The 22132-nt window shown below is 52.8% G+C and overlaps 1 long non-coding RNA gene across 1 annotated transcript; it reads right to left on the reverse strand.

Annotated features, from left to right (window-relative positions):
- Window positions 1–432: 432 nt before the first annotated feature.
- LOC132433740 (uncharacterized) lies at window positions 433–17396 on the reverse strand. The gene is made up of 5 exons (XR_009521206.1): window positions 16451–17396; window positions 15400–15538; window positions 14400–14491; window positions 3102–3196; window positions 433–622 (listed from the first exon to the last, which is right to left on the reverse strand). It is a non-coding gene; the product is annotated as an uncharacterized lncRNA (long non-coding RNA).
- Between the last annotated feature and the right edge of the window lie 4736 nt (window positions 17397–22132).

The raw sequence follows: 22132 nt of genomic DNA on the forward strand, positions 1-22132 counted from the left end.
CACATCCATTCTTCTTTTTTTGTTTTTGCACAACCAAAGGTTTTATTTTGTAATTTATTATTTTATTTAGTAATAATTTCAATTTTTATTGTTATCAATAATTAACAATAAAACTAATATCTTTTTTTATGCCTCCACATGTTTTTTTTTTTTTATTGGCGTATAGTTGATTTACAATGTTGTGTTAGTTGCGTTAGTTTCAGGTATACAGCAAAGTGATTAGGTTATATATATACACATACAAATATATGTATATATACATATACATACTTTTTCAGATTCTTTTACATTAGAGGTTATTACAAGATATTGAATATAGTTCCCTGTGCTATACAGTAGGACTTTGTTGTTTATTTTATACATAGTAGTGTGTATCTGCTAATCCCAAACCCCTAATTATCCCCTCCCCTTTTCCCTTCGGTAACCATAAATTTGTTTTCTGTCTGTGAATCCGTTTGTTTTGTAAATAAGTTCATTTGGGGGCTTCCCTGGTGGCGCAGTGGTTGAGAGTCCGCCTGCCGAGGCAGGGGACGCGGGTTCGTGCCCCGGTCCGGGAAGATCCCACATGCCGCGGCGCGGCTGGGCCCGTGAGCCATGGCCGCTGAGCCTGCGCATCCGGAGCCTGTGCTCCGCAACGGGAGAGGCCACAGCAGTGAGAGGCCCGCGTACCACAAAAGAAAAAAAAAAAAGTTCATTTGTATTAGATTTCACATATAAGCGATATCATATGATATTTGTCTTTCTTTGACTTACTTAGTATGATAATCTCTAGGTCCATCCATGTTACTGTAAATGGCATTATTTCATTCTTTTCTATAGCTGAGTAATATTCATACACGCACACACACACACACACACACACCCACACACACACCACATCTTCTTTATCCATTCATCTAAGACACATCCATTCTTGCCCACAGACCTCATTCTATGTGATCCAGGCTGTCTAGAGACATAAGAGTTAGGGGAGAATCATAATATCCCAAAGGTAGAAAGAACCCGAACATCCATCAATGGAAGAGTGGGTAAACAAAAGTACAATGGAATATTATTCAACCACAAAAAAGAATGAAGCGGGCTTCCCTGGTGGCGCAGTGGTTGAGAGTCCGCCTGCCGATGCAGGGGACACGGGTTCGTGCCCCGGTCCGGGAAGATCCCACATGCCGCGGAGCGGCTGGGCCCGTGAGCCATGGCCGCTGAGCTTGCGCGTCCAAAGCCTGTGCTCCGCAACGGGAGAGGCCACAGCGGTGAGAGGCCCGCGTACGGCAAAAAAAAAAAAAAAAAAAAATGAAGCACTGATACATACTACAACACGGATGAACCTTGAAAATATTAAGCTAAGTGAAAGCCAGCCACAAAAGACCACACAGTATATGATTCCCTTGATGTGAAAGTCCAGAAGAGAGAAATCTATAGGAATAGAGCGCAGATCAGTGTTTGCTTAGGGCCGGCAAGGGTATGGAGGAGTAAAAGGGGGTGGTAACTAAAGGCTATAAGATTTCTTTCACGGGTGATGAAAATGTTCCAAAATGGACTGTGGTGACAGTTGCACATATCTGTGACTATACTGAAACCACTGAATGGTACACTTCAGTGGTGAATTGTACAGTATGTGAATTATATCTCAAGAAACTTGTTTTTAAAAAGAGAGAAAGAGAGAGAGAGAGAAACGGAGACGGAGCAGTTGAGACGGAGCAGGAAGACCAAACAAAGCCCAGGCACAGTCTGTCCTGGCTGCCCCCCAAGCCAAAGCCTGCAAGTCACACAGGCAGTGTTAGGGTAGCCCCCAAGCCATGACTCAGGAAGATAAATTGGCCCCAGAGGTATGGGGCTGGGTCCCTTCTCCCCTGACAGCTCCCTCTCTGTGTTTTTTCTGGCATGAGAAACATTCTGTCTTCTTGTATAAATAGGGGAAATTTATGACAGTTTTCCCCCTTCTCCTCCCTGGTGGGCTACTAGGAAGGGGCTGGATGGGGGGAGGAGGGAGATACAAATGTGGAAAGACTAGAGGGAGGCAGGGAGCTAGGCTCTGGCCCCAGCTCTGCTTTGCATATTTGACCATCTGGGTGAGGAGGCGGCTGGAGCAAAGGTGCAGCCCGGTAGTTTCCAGGCCCAGGGAGGCGGGTCTCCAAGGCAGACATCCAACTGGAGGGACCCAGGGGAAATCAGGGAAACATGGCCTGGCTATTCCAGAGCTTTTTTGGAGGAGACACAGGCCCCCTGCCTGGTTTGGGTTCTTTCTGTCCTTGCGATTTGTTGAGGCAGCTGATATGGTGGTTAGAGAACCCCATATGGGATTCAGAAAGGGACAGAAAAACTGTGTGACCTTAAGCAAGTCACTGCCTCTCTCTGGGCCTTGGCTGTAATTAAAAAAACAGGGGAGGGGATTGAACTTTCAGGGGTTTTCAAACTGGTTTTAACCACAGGGTCCTTTCTTCAAATAAAACCTTATGTAGCAACCCAACATCTAACATGAGTGTCCTGCTGAGGTCCTTAGGTTGAAGTGACGGTGGGGATGGGAGATACCCAGGCCCCTGTGGTGACATGAAGGGACTTGGCCAAGCATAGGATGATCTCCAAGGTCCCCTCCATCTCTGTCCTCAGGTGGGAAGGTATATTAGGAAGGATGATCGCAAAACTGCTATTAAAAAAAGGGCCCCGGGCTTCCCTGGTGGCACAGTGGTTGAGAGTCCGCCTGCCGATGCAGGGGACACGGGTTCATGCCCCGGTCTGGGAAGATCCTACATGCCGCAGAGCGGCTGGGCCCGTGAGCCATGGCCGCTGAGCCTGCGCGTCCGGAGCCTGTGCTCCGCGACGGGAGAGGCCACAACAGTGAGAGGCCCACGTATCGCCAAAAAAAAAAAAAAAAAAAGGGGGCCCCAAACACAGCCACATATAGAAAACAAGTTTATTTGTCACAAAACGGTCTGGAAGGGAGCAGTCCCAGACAGCAGGTGGCTCTGTTCCACCTGGTCCACCAGGAACTTGGGTTCCTGTTCTACTCTTGCTCTGCCCTCTCTTAGGGATTTCTCCTCAACTGCATGGTCAAAGCTCAGTCTCAGGCACATCTGGTCCAGCTCATGAAAAGGAGAACTTACCCAATGTCTCAAGGCTCTGATGACATTACTCGGCTCACCTTCCCCTCTGGCCACACCTGGCAGCCGGGAGATGGATTGTCCAGCTCGGAGGTTCTCTACCCTCACAGAACAAGGAGAGAAGGATTAAGTGGACAACTATAGCAGTTTTAATCCAGGGCTCAAACCCCCCAGCTGAGCCGCCCTCTTCTTCTTCCCCTCCCAGAGGAGGAGAACTAGAGTCCACAGTTCAGAAAACAGTGATTCCCAATGAGGTCCCACCATCCACCCCGAGATCAGAGCCCCAGGAAAGCGATAGCAGGCTTCCTCCAGAGAGACTACCTTTCTATCCACTTTCTTCACAAGGATGTGAGAAAAGTTTCTGTTGCCACTGCCCCCCTGCCACTCTCTCTCTCAGTCGCACCTCATTCTCTAACCCCTGTTCCCAGTCACTAGGCGTGACCACAAATAAGGGGGAGCAGGACGGCCAGAACTATAGGAAGGGAAGGTGAGACCGGGCTGGAGAGCTGTGCCTTGCAGGCCGCCCAGGTATGGTTTTGGTGCCACGCAGACCCAACTACCAGATGTGTGACCTGAAGTGGGGATTAAGCTCTCAGAGCCTCAACTGACTCTTCTGGATATAAGAATGAGACGCTCACTTGCAAGAGTTGCAGCTCCCCTCTGCCCTCCCCCGACAGCTCCAGCGGGATCAGATGAATTTCACCTAAAAAGACCATCAGCCAGTCCCCCTTCAGGCCCCCCGCTGCACCTGGATCTCACGGCCCCGCCCACCCCAGGAGGCACGGCAGCGGCTGTGCCGGAATCAGAAATAAAACCTTCCTCTTCCTCCTCCCCCGCCCCCACTTCCCATCACTCATCTGGGAATCCAGGGCGAAGAAGGGAGCTAAAGTGCAGAGCGTTCATTTAATATTAACAAATTGAAATGAATTCTTTGAATGCCAATTAACTTGGAGCAGCCCCTTATTAATAGTAATTTAGATTCATACTTGGGAGAAGCGGGTACGGGGGCTGGGCCGAATGTGCCCAGAATGTCAATGTGATGACGGAGCTGGGGACCAAGCGGGGAGGAGCCGTGGCAGTGTTACTTCTGCCGAGTTCGGCTGTTTCCCTCAGAGGAACGGACAAAGTCAGCAGAGGCGGATCTTTGGGAAACAGATTTCTCTCATCATTTGAGTTTTGTACCTGCGATGAATCTGAATGGGCTGAAACCACATCACACCATTTTGATGATTTACTTCACAGTGTCGCTAGAATGTCCTCAGAGCTGGGGTTTACCGCAAACTCTCCTAAACCGGATCCCACTGACCCAAAGTGATCTAGTCCCTAGGCCAGCTCTCTCTCCTTCTTTGTGTCCGTTCAAAGCCAGAGCTGGAGATCAAAATGGGGTCCCCCAACCCCTGCCACCTCCACCTTAATTAGAAATAAAAGAGGGGACTAAACATTGTGTCTCCCTTCTGGGAATCCTCTCCCAGGAGGCAAGAGTCCCAACAGGCTGACCCCGAGCCAGCAGCTTACATTTAAGGGAGCAAAAAATATCTGCTGGTACTTTTCTTAGAATTCAGGGACAAGATGAGAACTAAAAATTCAACTCTGTATACCAAAGACTTCCCCAGAATAGAGCCAAGGAGAAAGAGCTTGGTCCCAAACTAAAAAGTCAAACAGAAATTCTGCTTTCCCTGAATTTGCTGGCTTGGGGAGTCGGACTAGAGGTGCCCAGAACCAGAACCTCGAGTGTAAGCTGTGACCCAAGTAGGACATTTTCTTCTTCCCAGGCGTCCCACCTAGCCTGGATGGGTGAATCGAATTTGAAGCTGGGAACTGTGGAAACTAGGGGTGGGAGGTCTGAGATGGAGGATGCAGGAGGGCAAAGGGGGCTGAACAAGGCTAAGGAAATGTACAAAATGGTGAAGTTTATAAAATTAAAACTTTAAAGATGGTTTAACATACACAAAAGATAAAATTTAAAGAACAGGTCAGGTTTTAAAAGGAGGTAAAATACATCAAAATTGAAAGATTAACATCAACAAAAATGGAAGACAATGTATACAACACTTCAATTGTTCTTTAAAATAGGAGGGATCGAATGAGTCAAAAGAGACCTCATTCACACTCCCATAGTTTCCCAAACAACAAATTCATTTACAAAACAAAAAGAGAAATCAACACAAAACTAAGGCTTGGTCCACACCAGGAGAAAAAACAAAATCGTGTCGATTCAGTAACAGCTGAACAACTAGTGACGGAGGAAAAAAACAAACGAATAAACTTGAAATATGTTAACTTATTATTTGTAAATATTGAAATTGGAAGATGGGATGGAGAAAGGCACGAACTTAACATCATCAGAAAAGTGAAACTTGCAAAAACGTAGGGTGTAACTCATCTGCAAACTCTCCTTAAGTAGAATGCTCCTCTCCAAAAGAACAGAATATAAAATTGATCCCAAAAGTACCACTAACCCTCCAAGTAAAGTATATTAATCTGAACTTAATCTTTCCACAAATCTGAAATGATACGAAAAAATACAAAAGGATTATATTTTTTCAACTAAGAGAAAAACAAAACCGGATTTAAATTGTCTAATGGGGCAAGAAGAGGGACGTTTTTTGCAGGTGCCAGAAAGGATGGGGCTGGGGGTGTTTGAGGGATGGAGGACCCGCTTACCTTGCTCTGGAGCAGCGGCTGCCGGACAGAAGTGGGTGCGGGACTCTGCGAGTGCATGCGTGTTGGGGGAAAGGAGGATTCGGGGATCCCGCTGCTCTGAACGAATGAGGAGGGTGGAAGGACTGGGGGTCACCCATTTCTCCACCTCCGCCCGCCTCCCTCCCTCCGGTACCCAGGCCTAGAGAGCTACTGAAAGTTACAAATTGCTTCCATTATTAGCTCATCCCGGGCGGCCTGGTCATTGGCCAACCCCGGACCACGTGGTCCCTCGTACCAATCGATCGAATTTCTAGTTGCAATTCTCTGTCTGTCCCTTGGCTCTGGGCAGGGAAGCGGGGGCGGGGAGCAGTGGCGCGGGCGCTGGGGAGGGGCTAAGGAGAGGGGTCACTTCGTCCCCTCACCCTCCCTCTCTGCCTAGTCCGGGCCGTGAGTGTCGCCCCAGAACGGGTTGAGGGAATGTTGTGGGTTGGGACACACCCGGGAGGGCGCAAACTGGAGGAAGCGAGAGACGTCGCCAGGCACCCAGGGTCCTCTCCTTCCAGTTCCCCGAGCCTGCCCGGTCCCGCTGGCTTCTCCCTCTATAGCGCCCAATCTGCCCCGGGCAGTCCCGGGCTGGCAGCCTGACCCAGTACCCCGGGTGCCTGAGTGTCCTGCCTCCGGATCACTGCTTGGGCCCCCACGTTGCGGAAAGATGCACGCGAGTACCGCTTCCCCGGGGCTCGCTCTGAATCAGGCGCCTGCGCTCTCAGGGGTGCCCACCCTACCCCGACGGCCGAGTTTGCGCACCTCCTGAGACAGTTTGAGAGAAGGACAAACTTTTGAGTGGATAAAAATCAAGAGGAACCCGTCTGGAGCAGGTGAGCTGGGTCCGGGAGGGGTGAGCTGTAGCCTGAAAGCAATCTGCCTTTCCCCATCTCTGTCTCTCCTTACTCCATCCCGGCTCCCCTGCTGGCAGATACTTATCCCCACTGATCAGAGGAGTGGGACCAGAGCAGCTTTCCTCCCCCGGGTTTGGGGACTAAGGTGGCAGCTGGCAGAGGGACGAGGAGTGTTGCTTCTGAAACTAGAGAGGATGGGAGAAACTGGGGGCCTGGAGACCCATAGCGTCTGAGGGTGATCACTTCTTTCCCCAAACGCAACTTGCGGGAACTTCAGAAAAGTTTATCGAAGAGAGACGGAGAAGGGAGCAGAGTTGGGGTTCTGAGGTTTAAAGTGAGGGGGAGGGCCCCCTGCTTCTTAGACTAAAGGAAGGATGAGTTTGTTTCCCAATCAGGGCTGATTACGGATGTAGGTAAAACCCGGGCACGTCCCAAATCTGCGCATCCAGCAAGCTCTTAGAGACGCTTGGAGATCCCCAAAGGGCTTTCCCAGGAAAGCGAGAGACGTACTAGCCGAAAATAGTAGTTGTCGACTCTGCCGCGGTGGGGGCGGGGTATCGCCCCAGAGCCTCAGCCCGGGACCTCCTGGGGCCCCTGCTGCCCCGGGACCTTTTGCTGATTTTAAGTTAGGAGTGACATGAATTTCTTCTTCTTTTTCTTCTCCTTTTAATTCCAATTTGACTCAGAGACCCATTGCCCTAAGATGGAATCCAGGGAGGGCTCCTCCCCGGCCCCAGCGCAACCACCTTCCAACTTTCTGCAGCTCCCGCAGTAGGGCCAGGAAAAGAGCCCCCTACCCCCTTCCCGGGTCTGGCATTGCCCCCCGCCCCCGTCCCAAGAGAAGTCCCGGGAGGAAGGGATGGAGGAGGCTCTTCAAAAGGGAGTCAAAGAGGGTTGGTTCAGAGGGCGCGACTGAACTTGGGGACCCCGGGTGGAGAGTTGCGGGAGTAGGCAGTCCAAGGCGGGGACGGGGGCTGGCCTGCGGGGTCTGGGAAAGCGGGCGAGGGCCGAGGCCGCGGCAGGTGCACTGGCAGGGCCAAGGGAACTCTGGAGCCCCGGAAAGGGAGGCCCAGCCTGGGCGGAGGGTCTCCGTGGAGCCTGAGGTTTGCAGGTCTGGCCTGAGGAGCCAGGCAGGAGGCAGCTGCAGCATTTGGACGGCTTCTTGGAAAGGGCCGGGAGGGACCATGGATCCAGGAGAGAAAATTCCCATGTCGAGCAAGTGGTGTCTCTGGCCTCTACTTGGCCCACATCTTTTGGTCAAGAGCGGCCAATCCTCCCAGGCCTTTGTTTTCACTGCGCCTGAGGTTTTGCTGTGAGTAATCCAGGGGCTGCCCCGGCACTGCTCCCGAGGGCGCCCTGGAACTAGGCCCGCCTAGCTGAGAGGTCCAGGAGGGCCGCAGGGGGCACTGCCTAGGGACTCGGAGGTCTCCAGGGCGGGGGCCTCGGCAGGGATGTGTCGAGGGGCAGATGTAAAGACAACTGATACTCAAATATAAGCCCTTTTCTCTCCTCCCATCCCGAGGCCCTGCGCACCTCTCCAGCCCAGAGGAGTTGGATGGAAGGTCTCATCCTGCCCAATCCCAAAATTAACACGAGAGCCGACTGGGGTTTCTTTTGCAGGCTGCCCCCAGCTCTGGGTGCACTAAGAGAAGGTGCCTGGTTCTGGACTTTGCCCCCTCCCTCTTTGATGAATCCAGTCCGTCTTGCCCCTTCCTCCCCAACACCACGCACACACAGTCTGTGGAGCTGTCTCTCTTTTCCTCTCTTCCCCTTTCTCTTTTACTAGGATTGATGGAGTGACAACAGTTTGGCAGGTGTCCCCTAAGCCTGTAGTGGGGAGCTGTGGACCTAGCCCTGACTTCTCAGCTAGCAGGAAACAGCCCCATTCCTGGGCCCTTGAAATTGAACCCCACATTGAGGGAAGTTGAGAAGGAATGGCATGAAGGGTGGCTAGGCCGGCACAGGACGGAAGCCCCACCCTGGGGAGGGGGCACTTTTATGCCTTATGCTTGTTGCAGAGAGAGGATTTAGAAACAATGGAAGATGGAAAGGAGGTCGAGGAAACAGCACAAAGGACTGGAAAAGTTGAGAACAACAAAGAGAAACGACTGCTGAGGGAAGAGAAAATTCGAGAAAGCCCCAATACTGGGGGCAGCGGAGGGAACTCGGGAGAGAGCAGGGGAGGGAGATGAAAGGAAGGAATGCTGATAAAGGACAGAATGAAGAAGCAAGATTAGTTTGTTGTATGAGAGAAGAGAAGGAAAGAGAAAGAAAAGAAAGAAAGGAAAAATGAAAAGGAAAGAAAGGAGAAATGAAAGAAAGAAAAAAGGAAAGAAAGGAAGGAAGGAAAAGAAAAGCAAATGAATGAAAGGAGCTAGAAAGTAAAAGAAAAGGGAAGGAAAAGAAAGAAGTTTTAAAAAAAATAAAAGAGAAATGAATGGGAGAAAGAGAGACGGGTAGGAAAGGAGGAAAGCTAGGAAAAAAGGAAAGAAGGAAGAGAGGAGAAAAAAGTGGAGGGAGGGCAGGAAGAAGGCAAACGAAGGAAGGAAAAATGAGAAATATACAGAGAGAAAGGAAAGAAGGGGGAACTGGGTTAACAGAAAGGGGGTCTAGACGGGAGGAACAGCGGCAGGAAAGGCGCGGAGAGGAGGGTGAGCGGGGAGAGGCCCAGTGGGGCTGAGGCGGGGGCTCCCAGGTATCCTGGCTGCCGTGACCCTGACCTCCCAGGTTCCAGTGCCCACCCCAGGCAGGCTGCAGGCCGGCGCCACAGGAGGGGTGGAGGCGGAGGCCAGCCTCTTGCAACTCACTTCTCTCCGAAGTAGCTGACAGAGCTGGAGGAGTTCGTCGTGCAACCGCACCTGCCTGGGGCTGGCCTTGAGGCTCTGCAGGTCAACATCTGGCTCCCAAAGCAGTGCTGGAAGCAGAAGAAGCAGTTTCGAGAGGGGTGAGTCGCGGACCCACCGTGGCTCTGTCTCCTGACCTGCCTCCTCTGTCTGCAGCCTGGGCCGCTTTGTTCTGCCGTGCTCTGGCTCTGTGACCTTGGGCCTCAGTTTGTTCTCTGTGTCAAATGAACCCTTTGCACTGGAGGGTTCTTCTGGCACTTTGGTTAGCCTGCCTGTGTGTGTGCAGGTGAGAGAGGGGTGATGATAAGGCCTGGTGCGTTCTGGGAAGGACATCTTCATTTTCTTCCTTGGTGAGAAGAAAAATCTTCCTTCTTTGCCATACTTATCTCCATCCCTGCCCCAGAAAGCTACCTTCCAGGGCAAGGGATTTCTCTATGCCAGAAGGGGTTGGATTAATCTATAAAGAGCTTGGTGTGAGGTTTACAGATGCTGGAAGAACCAAGAAAGCATCGCACGCTGAAAGAGAACGAGGACATGCCTTCCTGGGGCAAGCGGACTTTCGGTCTGCAGTGTATTTCGCAGAACTCACACACACACAGAGATTAATTGGCAAAATGGCTTCAGATTCAGCCTGTAGAGGAGGTTGACTTGGGGTGGTTGTGTGTCTGCAGCCTCTTGGGCCTGTGCTCCCCCACCCTGTCCATGTGCTCCAGCAGCAACCACCCAGTTAAAGCCAATTAGATAGCTCCTTTGTTTCCCCAAAGTGGGATGGGGCAGGTCGCTAAGGTCAGCACATCTTCCAAGGGCAGCATAAGCCTTGAGGATTCAACCCTCAAACCACCGGCCAACTTTAGCATCGCTCTGTTAGCTTTCCTCCCCGTTCTCAAGCTCCTTTCCTTCTTTTATCTCTCTCCACACACACCCCCCCCCACCCACTTGCTCCCTTCCTTCCTTCTTCCTGTTTTTCCTTTTCTTTCTCTCTCCCTCTTCATCTAGTCCAGGCTGGGGCTCTTGTACTGTCTTCGTACTCAGAGGCTTTGCTCTGAGACCTTCAGACAAGGTAACATGTGCCCTGACCTCAGGAGTTCATTACCTGGATGCAAATATTAGGAACGGAAGATGAGAGGCAAAATGGGGAGGAAGCTTTGCTGATCAACTGCGGGATGAAGCGACACATTTTCTGTAGCAATCATGATTACTGCCCTCACGTCCCCGTGGCTTGCCCCAGAAAATCCTTCCCCACCTCACCCATCTGCAGGCCACAGTCGGCCTGCCCCTGCCCATAGGGGTGGAGTTGCTGGTGCCCCCAAGGCTGTTGCTCTCCCGGGGTGAGTGAGGGCCTGCAGGAGCTCACCTTGGTGCAGGTGGGATGACGTCAGTGAAACCAGGTCAGAGCCTCAAACTATTAAATAAGCAAAGCCTGTTTCCCTATTCCCGATGCATTTAGGGGTCCTCTTTCCCTTGAATGGAGAAGCTGGTCGATTCTGGCTCTTGGCCGTCTCTCCAAGGAAGGCCTCTGATTAGCCGGGCCTGCTGCCGCCATCCACCTCTGCTCGGCAAAGAAGGGAGGCCTCTTATTCCAGGCCTTGGTGGAGGGGTTCCAGACTGTCTGCCCAGAGCAGCCACCTTGACCCCAGCCTGGCCCCGCTGGGAAGGAGGGAACCCAATTCACTTCACAGGATCCGGAATCTTGAATCTCCACGGGCAGAGCCAACAGCTGCGACCGCATCCTCGAGCCTGAGCCTGACGCTGGAAGCAGCTTCTGTCTTTGGGGGTTCTCCTTGCTGCCTCGGTCTCTGCTCTGTTCGGCTTGCTATTGTGTTTTTCTCTCTCCTTTAGGGGCTTTGGGGGACAGGGAAAGGCAATGTTTCTCCTCGGGCCCCTGATCCTTCCGCACGCCCCCGCCAAACCTTAAAGCCGCCGACGGTAATGAGCTGTGGCTTCTGGCCCTGCTCACAAGCTACTCACTCAAAGCAAATTCACATTCTCTTCTGGGCAGGAGGGAGCACAGATGCTCCTTCCTCAGTCCTCCCTTGCTCATTGATCCATTTTAAGGGCATTTGGGGGTCAAAATTGAGACCGGATGGCTTCTGTTGGTATAAAATTAGCATTTTTTTTATCACGCCAAAGGCCCAGATTTCTCAAGTCAAGGAATAGGAGGGCTTCACCCAGACCCACACCTCTTCTCTGGCCTTCTCTGGTGATAAAGGTTTGTTGAGGCGGAGGAAGAGAAGGGAAATGAGTAGTTTGTTCTGTCAAGAAATCAATCAGTGGCTGCCGCTGTTCCTGCCACGGATGTTTATTTAGTACCTACTATGTGTGAAGCATTGTCCCTACCTCTGTTTCTCATGACGGTCAGTCATGAGATTCTTGCCACCGTGAGGCTTTAGTGCATGTGGACAAATACATAAATAAATGAACTGATGGAAAAGAAAGTTTGGATTTCGATTGCCGCCTTCCATATGCTCCGTCTCCGAGCCCGTGCTTTCCCAACTCCGGCTACCCAGACCCCGCCGGTTGGAAAATAGGACGGCCCCAGGGCTCATTTGTCTCCCCCCCCGGAAGACTGTTAGAAAGGGAGCAAGAGTTGTGCAGTGGGAACGGCAGACACGAAAGCCCTGAAATAAAGGGGTTGGGGTGGTGGTCAGAGGGGTCCCCCAGAGGTATCGTCCCATCTTTGAGGTGTGCACTGTCGGTGAGGGGAGATATGTTTCTCTGGGTGTCTGAGCAGGTCTGCAGGTTTGCCTTGGTGTAATCACATGCCTGAAGGGGACATCAGGGTGTGCATGTGCAAGTGAGCTGAGGGGGGCTGGACAAGTGTTGCAGCACCAGGCTTGTGTGCACTGGGCCCAGACGCCTGCACTGGAGCAGGTGCATGGGCGGGGGAGGTGCACAGATCCGAACATATCTCCGCATACATGACTCTCTGTGTATTCGAGAGCGTGTGTACCCGCTGAATTATTATAAAATTACACTGACCCTTACAGCAAATCCATACCGGCCCGGCCTTTCTCCCCCCGACCTCTCGACCTCTGGGGTGCCTGAGGAAAGAGCTGACCGGGTCACCGCCTCCCCCAGTCAATGAGTCTCTCTCCATTAGCATGAAACATGAATCTACTGGCAGCTTGACAAATTATAACTAGCAGCCAGAGTTTTGCCAACTGGCTGGCTTGGGCACTGTCTATTTATCACTGAAAATGGTAAATCATAAGAATCCAGATGACTTAATTATTCAAATCCACCCAGACCCAGAGAAGCTGCAGTCCCGTCAATCTCAGCTCTGGGCTCAGGGCGAGGGCAGGGGGAGAAGGCTGATTGCTTGGGAGCTGGGAGACTCGAGTTCCGGCTCCTCTGCCCTGCCCGGCAAGGGGGGGCTTTCTCTGCCACCCATTCCCCTCCCTGCCTTCCTGCCCACCTTCCCGGGCAGAAGCCTGGCCGATTGTTTTCGCTGCTGACCCTCCCGAGGCTCTCCCCTCCCCACCTCCTGCTGCCTGGTCCCCAGGCTCCTGCAGTGTTTCTCTGCCTCTCTTTGTGTGGGTCTGTTAGCTTGCTCTCTCTGTTTCAGTGCCTTCATTTTTATTTCTTCTCTTTCTCCTATTCTCTTCACCATTTCTTTCCCTCCCCGCTCCCTACGGATGGACGCTGACCCACAGGCACACAGACACACACACACACACACACACACAGACACACACACACACACACACACACAGACACACGACCTCTCTGATGGAGGTTTGCCTGTACCCCGGCTCCTTTGTTCTCCGTGGCCCGGAAGTGCCCAGCTCAGGATCTCCACGCACCCTCCTTAACCCAGCGCCCTGAGTCGTGGAAGGTCTGAACCCTCTCGACCTGGGAGCCACATGGAAGCACAAACGTCAATGGATGATCTGGGCTCGTTCTGCCTTTCACCCACCGTGGCATGTACACAACTTTCCTGTCCCTTTCTTCTGTGGAGTTCTGCACGGCTTGGGCAGTCAGAGATGTGCCCCAGCAGGAGGCAGGCCTGTGTCCCAACGAGGCCCACCTCAGGCTGTCCCCTTGCTCCCAGCGTGGAACCACCACAAGCCCTAAGGGAGGGATCCCTCCATGTGAGTTTTCCCCAAAGGAGAAGGAAATCTGTTTACAGAACAAATCCTAGACCCAGAGGTCTGCACACCGAGCTTCTGGAGGCTCTTTGATCTCTGGGTCCTTTTATCTTTGTGTCCCTCACAACCCAGTATAAATATGCACTCCTATTTCTTCCAGTCCTGGGCCCCAAGGGAAGTCTGTGTTCTCCCGGCCAGTGAGGGGTGGTGCTGGGTGGATGCAACGTGCCGTAACGCTGGGGTTTGCTCATGAGAGAGGAGGTGGTGGACGGCGGGGAGGGTCCCCAGAGCTCCCCTCTTTGAATGGTGTCCTGGCTTGTTCTTCGGGGGGGCTTGTTCCACCCACGAGGACCCCAGAGCCCTGTCCCCAGAGGCTCCTCGGAGCACACTCCTGTGTCTGCAGACGCTTGTCAGTTAGGCTCTGAGTGGCTAAGTCAGCGCGCGTGACTGCACACTTTCGGGAGTCCTTGTGCCAGGACAACAAGTGACAATGTCCCCACCAACAGGGCACCTGAGGAAACAGTCCCCTCACTCCCCGCAATTCCATTTCAAGGCCTCTGAGCAACGTTGCTGTCAATAGAAATTGGCCTTGCCCTATCTCAGAGCTCTGAAGGAGGAGCTGCTTGTTTCCGCTACTGAAAATGAGTAAATTCTTCCTTGAGTCTAGCCTTCTCTTCCTTCTGGGTTGGAGGATGGAGATGATCGGGAATCTTGGGCGGGGACTCCCCACCCTCCAAGAGAACATTTATGACCTTCAGGGGACCCTTCTACACCCGGGCTCATCCCCACTGCTAAACCACCACATCCTCCTCCTTCCTTCCTCCCCACCTTTCGAATCCAGCTTGTTACTTGACGACGAGGGCAGCGTCCACGGGTGAGGCAGGAGGGGAGAGGATCGAGATTCAAAAGCAGGCCAGCAGCTGGGCGGCAGGGAAATCAATAAGGGAGATAGATTAAAGACAGGTTTCTCTCCCTTTTTTTCCGGCTGGCTCAGGGTCCCTGCCCCAGCTCCTAAAAGCAGGTGGAGGACAGAGGCCCTGGCCTCTCTCTGCCCTTCTAACTCAAACAGGTTCCTAATCCCTGGGTAGAGGGTAAACAGTCTCCGAGCACGGCCAGGATTAACCGCAGAAATGCTGCTAAGGTATTTTGGGCACAGTTCCCTACCCCCGCTCCCACCCCATGTTACTAATTAGCCCAACAGCTTGGGGGAGTAGCTAGGAATGCCTTTGTGCAGCCCCGCAAGCCCAGGGCTGAGCTCTGGACTCTATCTCTGGTGCTGGACCAGCTGAGGGGGGCAGAGGGATTCCCACCCCCTCCCCACTCACTGACTCCCAGATCAGCGCAGGGCAGACAGCGGATTTTTCCTCTGCACCCTCCCCGAATACCCCGGCTTCCCCTTGGCTCTTCACAGCTGGGAGGCAGGTGGAGGACAAGAGGGAGAGTGGAATCGGCTCCGGAAATCAAACGACCCAATAAAAAATTAATTGTCTAATTAAAACCATGAGGAAGCCCCTTGCCAGAGTCTGGCTCTGAGTCGTCAGGGCTGTAAAGGGTGGGAAATGAGTCTCAGCTCCTAATAAATTCCTGATTTGCAGCTTGGTCTGTCAGCGAAGGAGTAGGAGAGCTGAGCGTTCTGCCGCACTAGGGCCTCCTAGAGGTCATGCCATCCCTCCCTGTGCCCCCAGCCCCGGTGATCACACCCACACCACCACACACACCCGGCTCGAGACCAGAGACGGGAGCCTCTCCCAAAGGACAGAGAGGCCACCGCCCAAGGCGGGCAAGTATTCCCGAGACTGACCCTCAGGCTCCCCAGTCCAGGGCTCACCCCCTTCTTCCAGGTCTTTCCTCAGGAAAGCAAACGTCCAGGAAACTTCTGCAACTGGAGAGTTCTTCATGTAGGTTAACCGATCGTTGTTAGAAACAGGTTGCTGTGTGGGTGCGTTTTGACCTCATCCCCTCCACTTCTGTGAAAAATAACATTTTTACATAAGTCACGAACCCACAGCTTCCCTCTCTTAAACTTGTGCTGATTTTTGCACGAATGACAGGGAACCATGCTAAGAAATGAATCCCTCTCCCCTAAAAAAGGGCTCTGCCCAGTTGGCCAAGTCCCCTGGAAGAACGAACACAGAGCTAGTCCAGAAAGGAGTGCAGAGTTAGGCAACTCTCGAGGGTAGATGGCGATCCGAACCTTTGCCCTGGATAATTGTACCAATTCTTCACTTGGGTCAGCCCCGCCTCTATTCCCCTTGTCCCTCAGCAAAAGCAAGGGCACTGTCCTCAGAGGCATTAAGTCATGATAGCAGGAGGAGGGGGAAGCAGTTAGCATACAGCCGTCAACATCCTAATACATTCTTTGATTATACAGAATACAGTACGGGTGTATACCTGTGATTAGCTTCTCTAAACAAACACGGAAGAACAAACAAGGGCTGTCCTTCGGAACAGTCACCTTAGGAGGAAATACGCTTATCCCATCTGTACCTCTCTTGATTAAACCATTGCTGCAAAGACTGTTTTAAAATGGACTTTCTAGCCATTTTACAAAACACTCAAGAAAACCATGATTAGCTACAAATTGTTTTTTGACTGATTCCAGAGAAGCAAATGATAAAGATCTGTCACCAGTAAGGACATTTAAAGACTGAGCCACAGGGCTTCCCTGGTGGTGCAGTGGTTGAGAGTCCGCCTGCTGACGCAGGGGATGCGGGTTCGTGCCCTGGTCCGGGAAGATCCCACATGCCGCAGAGCGGTTGGGCCCGTGAGCCATGGCCGCTGAGCCTGTGCGTCCTGAGCCTGTGCTCTGCAACGGGAGAGGCCACAACAGTGAGAGGCCCTCGTACTGCAAAAAAAAAAAAAAAGACTGAGCCACATACCCTGAAGACAATTCCCAAAGAAGAGTTACAGAACTTTTGTCATCGTGGCCTTGTTGGGAGAAGGGGGTCGCCCCAACGTGACTACTTGGAGGCGGTGGTGCTTTCAGTTGCATTTCTCTCCGGCCACATCTGGAGTGTATTATTTATCATTCCTGATAATCATTCTTTTGCTCATCTGGTTGTCATTTTTCATCCTAAACAGTGAACTAAGAAGGAGAAAAAGGGAAGGAAACAAATTCCTGACCCCCATCTGGGTCAGGATCTCATTTCAGATTTCAGCAAATTCCCATGCACAAGTGTCACCAGGGTGGCTAGGCCTTTCTGCTTCCAAGAACCCCAAACCTAGAGACTGGAATGTCGGCACTGATTCTGGTTCACCTCATGGTAACTGCAGACCTACTAAGTGTCACTGGGTCTTTACACGTGGGTTATTCTTTTCAATCCGGGGGTGAAAGACAGTTTTCCTTCCCCGATGGATGGAGTTTGTCATTTCTTTTCCCTGCTACTTGGCCTCAGACTGCACCCTGCTTTGTGGACCTGTTGTCTGGGAGACACTCTGGTTTCCTGGTGCCCATGTCTCATGAGGACATGACTTTGGAGACTATTTTGTCCGTCGCTCTGTCCCCGGGCAAAGCCTCATGAATATTCCTGGTCCTCAGGTTAACTAGCTTAGACTGGTAAACAGAACCCTGACTCAAAAAGGGCACGATGGTGGCCCACCATCACCGCGCGACCTTGGGCAGCGGGGAATGCGGCGACCGTGCACGTCAAATTCTATGTGAATGGCTCCACCTGGAGTTGTGCTCCAGGAGTGCGGTGAGTGGTTGGTCCCTGGAGCTGAGCAGTGCTGCCACCCAGCAGCCCAGAGATGCTGGCAATTCCGTCAGCTTCGCGCCGCATTCACAGATGAGAAACGTCAGTTCTGACAACTAAAGTGTCAACACCTCAGCCCCCCGAAAAAGGGCTCAAAGTGGAGATCCCCTCCCCTCACGGATGTCTGGGAGATCTAGGCTCAGGCGACAGCTCACCAATCTTCTCTCCATCAACTTCAAAGGCAGCTCCAGCCCCAGGGAGGACTGCGAGGGTACAGAGCAAAGCTGATCCACCCTGAGCTCGGTGTCAGGTGATGTCGCGGGAGCACAGGTCAGCCTGGGCCTAGAAATGGCGGTGAGAGGTAGGATCCCTCCTGGCCTAGAGTTTGGGGAGGGATGGGAGCGGGTTGTGGAGCCGTGGTCACAGTCCTCACAGTGTAGAGGGAATGTTTACAATTGCCCAAGCCCCTCCCTCCTGGGCCCTCACCTGCAGGCAGAGCCGCCTTAGCCTCCTCACCCACGGCCAAGCCTATCCCACCTGGATATCCTCCTGCAACCTCTGCCAGCCCTGCCCTTCTCTCCTTCCAGCCTCTTTCATACATTCCTTGCCCAAAGAGTTTTTCTGAATAGAGCCCACCGACCTTGGTCATTTTCGCAACATCCCCACTCAAGCATTCTCTCGACCTGCAGGGTCATTCAGGCCTCACCTCACTGGGACCGGGCTCCTTCGCGTGTGTGTCCAATTCCCCCGATTACGCCAAGACATCCCGACTCAGCAGTTCCCGACGCTCAGCCATCAGAGCCCCAGAGGAGCCACCACATCAAAAGCTTAGACACTAGGACTTGGAGGCGTTAGCTAGTCAACAGCCAGCTTGTCCTGAGGAGACTCCATGCTGGGCACTGCGGTCCCCAAGAGCCTCGGGTCTCACGCAACCAAGAAAGACACATCCATCCCAGATTAGTAAATAACAATAATAGCCCTTACCATGAAGGTGTAGTGAGACCTTTTTTTGTTTGCTTTCGTTTGTTTCTTTGTTTGTTTTGGCCGCCCCCACGCACCACATGGGGGATGTTAGTTCCCCGACCAGGGATCGAACTCGTTCCCACTGAAGAGGAGGCACTGAAATTGCGAAGCCTTAACCGCTGGACCAGCAGGGAAATCCCGCGTGAATCTTGTGGATAATACATTTCAGAGGTGGGAGAGAGTGCTGTCAACTAGGGTCCCCCCAGAAGACTCCCAGAGGAGGTCAGAGGAGATACCTTTGTAGCCCCTCAGAGGCCTCGAGGCTGCAGAGGAATCATCGCGTGGGTTGTTTTGTTTCCCAGAACACTGGCGGCGGGAGAACGCGCTCCAGCTGGAAGCTGGAGCAGGGCTTCATCACCGAGCAGCTACTCTCTGCCAGGCACTGTGTGGGGCACTAGGAACCCAGTTACAATGAGGGAGTCCATGCCTTCAAAGCTGACAGTCTAGATGGGAAAAGAAACCGTAAGCAGATCTTTGTAAGGCAGTGAAGGATGGACCTCCACCGGTGATACACCTCCCTGGCATCGTGGGGTACCACGCCCACACATAAACCTCTCAGGGGAAAGGGGAGAGGAAGGGGGCAGGGAAGGCATCCTGAAAGGGAGGCTAATGTCAACTATAAGCGAGTGGTACCCTTCTTCTCCCCACACCCTTCCCAACTGAAGGTCACCTTTCACCTCAAGAAGAAACCATTGGCTTCTTCAACCAAGGTCACAGCATGCTGTCAACATCCCAGCACTCTCTCACCCACCTGCCCTCTGGGCAGAGTATTCAAACATGAACTGGGATTCCAGCCATATCTGGGGCACCTTCCTATCCCATCTTCCTCACTGTCCATCCCAGCCTGCCAGCATCGTGGCCAGGTGCTCTCTGATTCCCAGGACCCAGGAAGGAAGAGCCTATCATCTCCTAGAATTACATGCTCTGCAGCCTTCCTCCTTCATGCCTTTGGGGAAGATGCCCTGCTTCCCCTTCATTCTCCATCCGGACCCAGCTCCCACCTCCCACGGCTGCAGCTGCTCCCTCCTCTCCCCCCTGGAAGAATGCCCCCCTCCCCCACATCCCTCCACAGGGGGAGAGTGGGAGGGAGGCAGCATATGGCCCCATTCTCCTTGGCCTGGGCAGGCTATTTTGGAAATGAGAAAACCCCCTTGCCCTGTCCTCCCCTCTGGGGAACACCCTCCCTCCCCTCTCCACATTCCCCAGAAGTTCTCAGACTGAGATCCGTCCTACTCCTACGTGCAGTTATGTGGTGAAATCACTGCTTTCCTGCCCTGAGGCGCCAAAGCTGGGAAGGGAGCCTACTCAGACCTTTGATGTAGGCACGTTTTAAAAGGCCCACCTGTCCCCTCTCTCTCCCCAGCCCCCAGCCTGAACTGCTGGAGCCCCTCATCACAGCTTTAAATCCCAGGCTACCCCCCAACGTGGCCCGGATCAGGTCACACACAGCCTCTCCCGCTGGGGGTAATCAAACCCAACCGTACTCACTTGGGGACATCTGTCTCTGGTGAATAAGGAGAGATCCCAAACTTGAGTGGTTCTGTGACACTTAAAAGCTTCAAGCAGGAAGATCTGCAATTTCTCTTGGAGCAGGGCCTGCGGGGAGGGTCCCTCTGAAACCCTCGTTTGATGTTGTGCTTTCATGGTTGCGGTTTGATCCAGATGTTCCCCACTTGTGGGATTTTCTCTTTGGGAGGGAGGGGCCCTTGGCTGTGAAGATATTTCCATTGTGTGCACATTTAGATTGAGGTGGCTGGGTGCGGGTGCTCTTCTAGTTGATAACACACCCTGCTCTGGACAACCCTGCCCTTTCCCTCGGGGATCACATCCTTTCCCTTCGCATCCAAAGACAAGAAGAGGGCATTCATGTAAGGAGGCATTCCCAGCTCCCGTAGGCTTGCTCTGTCGCTGCCTAGACAGGGCTCTACCTCTCTGTTCTTCTGGCTCCATAAAACGGAGATGGGGTTGGTTCGCAAAGATGGTTCCCAGATCATGGAAAAGAACAGGAGAGGGAATTCAAGAACCAGATTTCTGGCCAAGGAACAAACAATTATCAAAGAAATTGTGAATGGGATTTGCACTGAGAATGATGAGTCAGGGCTCCTAAGGAGGAAGTGGCGGGCTTCCCTGGTGGCGCAGTGGTTAAGAATCTGCCTGCCAATGCAGGGGACACGGGTTCGATCCCTGGTCCGGGAAGATCCCACATGCCACAGAGCAACTAAGCCCGGGTGTCACAGCTACTGAGCCTGCGCTCTAGAGCCCACGAGCCACAACTACTGAAGCCTGCGTGCCTAGAGTCCGTGCTCCACAACAAGGGAAGCCACCGCAGTGAGAAGCCCACGCACTGCAACGAAGAGTAGACCCCGCTCACCGCAACTAGAGAAAGCCCACATGCAGCAACGAAGACCCAGTGCAGCCAAAAATAAATAAATTAAATAAATAAATTTAAAAAAAAAAAAGAGGAAGTGGCCATCCCTCTTTTGGATAATCCTACAAGGGTGGAAGTAAACGTCTCCAGATTCACAGACCCCTCTGCTCCCTCCGAGCTTGAAAAGGTTAAGGCCATCCCTCCCCAACGTCTTCACAGAAACCCTGGGAATCTTTCCTTCCACCTTAAGAGTCTTCAGAAGTTCTTGCTGTCCAGCCTCAGTCACTGCTTGTTGTAGCAGGAGGTGGCTTCCCTGGAGGAAGTGCCTTAGTCACACTCAGTGGTCCTCTAAGACCTCTCAGCGTCCTTCTAGCTGCTTCTGCCTCATGGAATCAAAAGAAAAGCTGTCAACTCTATCAAAAATCAGGTTGCTCCCGGAGCTGTGCTGGTGACCACAGAAACACTGGGATCCTTGCCAGCCCTGTGGAGGTCACAGTCTAAACCAGGCACGTGGATGTTGAGTGATAGAGGCCAGACGGACCAGAGAAACTCCAGCCCTGGAGCTGGACCAAGGCACCAGCCCACAGTGGACCCTAAAGGACTTGCATCAGCCACAAGATTGGGTAAGTGAACTTGACTTAGGGGGAGGGGACTTCGTGGGGACAGACAAAGCCTAGGAGGCTTGGTGCAGGAAGGGGACATTCAGAGGAGACAAGAGAGTGTGGGAGCCACTGAGTGGATGAGGAAGGCTCAGTGCCCGGGAGAACCATGAGAGACAGGCCAGCGGGAGAAGAGAGAACTGGTTCCCCATTGGACTGGAGAGAGGGGAGGGGTGGACAGAGAGGCGGGCACAAGAAGCACAGAGGAGGATGGAGAAAGCTCCACCCACTGTCCCACCTGGAGAATTGGGGCGGCTGTTCCCAGCTCCCCGCGCTCTGTGTAACATCGGGGAAATGCATGTTCGGAGGATCAGCTTCTCCCCCACCAGAGGCCCTGAGGGTCAGTTCTCAGACCTCTCCCTCCCCTTGGACTTTGATCCAGTCACGCACAAATGGGTCAGGTCATGATGGCGAGGGGGCAAGTGGCACTGGGTCTCCCTGGCTTGAATTTTTTCTTATCCCCCCATGTCCTCTCTCTCTTAAGCAATAATTTCTCATTTTGCTTGGTCTTGTATAGCCCATATGTCTCTAGCTCAGAGAACTAAGAAACACTCCATCATTCTTAAGCTGGGCCTTGCCACCTGCAGGCCCCTCCCCTCCCACACATATGTTCACACAACTGGGGCAAGTGGTTAGCTTCCACGCATCCCTCTGGACGCTCTCCCCGAACCATCCTTCTCATCTTTCCGGCTAGAATTAGAACCTTCTCTCCTGCAGGGGGGTGGGGGGGGTATGGTCAGGGTTCTTCACAGCTGGATAGCAGCTGGGAGAGCCCCACCTGTTCTGTGCACTCACAGTGGCTCCCTGGAGGGGACCATG

Source organism: Delphinus delphis, chromosome 11, assembly GCF_949987515.2.
Source record: "Delphinus delphis chromosome 11, mDelDel1.2, whole genome shotgun sequence".
Lineage (NCBI taxonomy): Eukaryota > Metazoa > Chordata > Mammalia > Artiodactyla > Delphinidae > Delphinus > Delphinus delphis.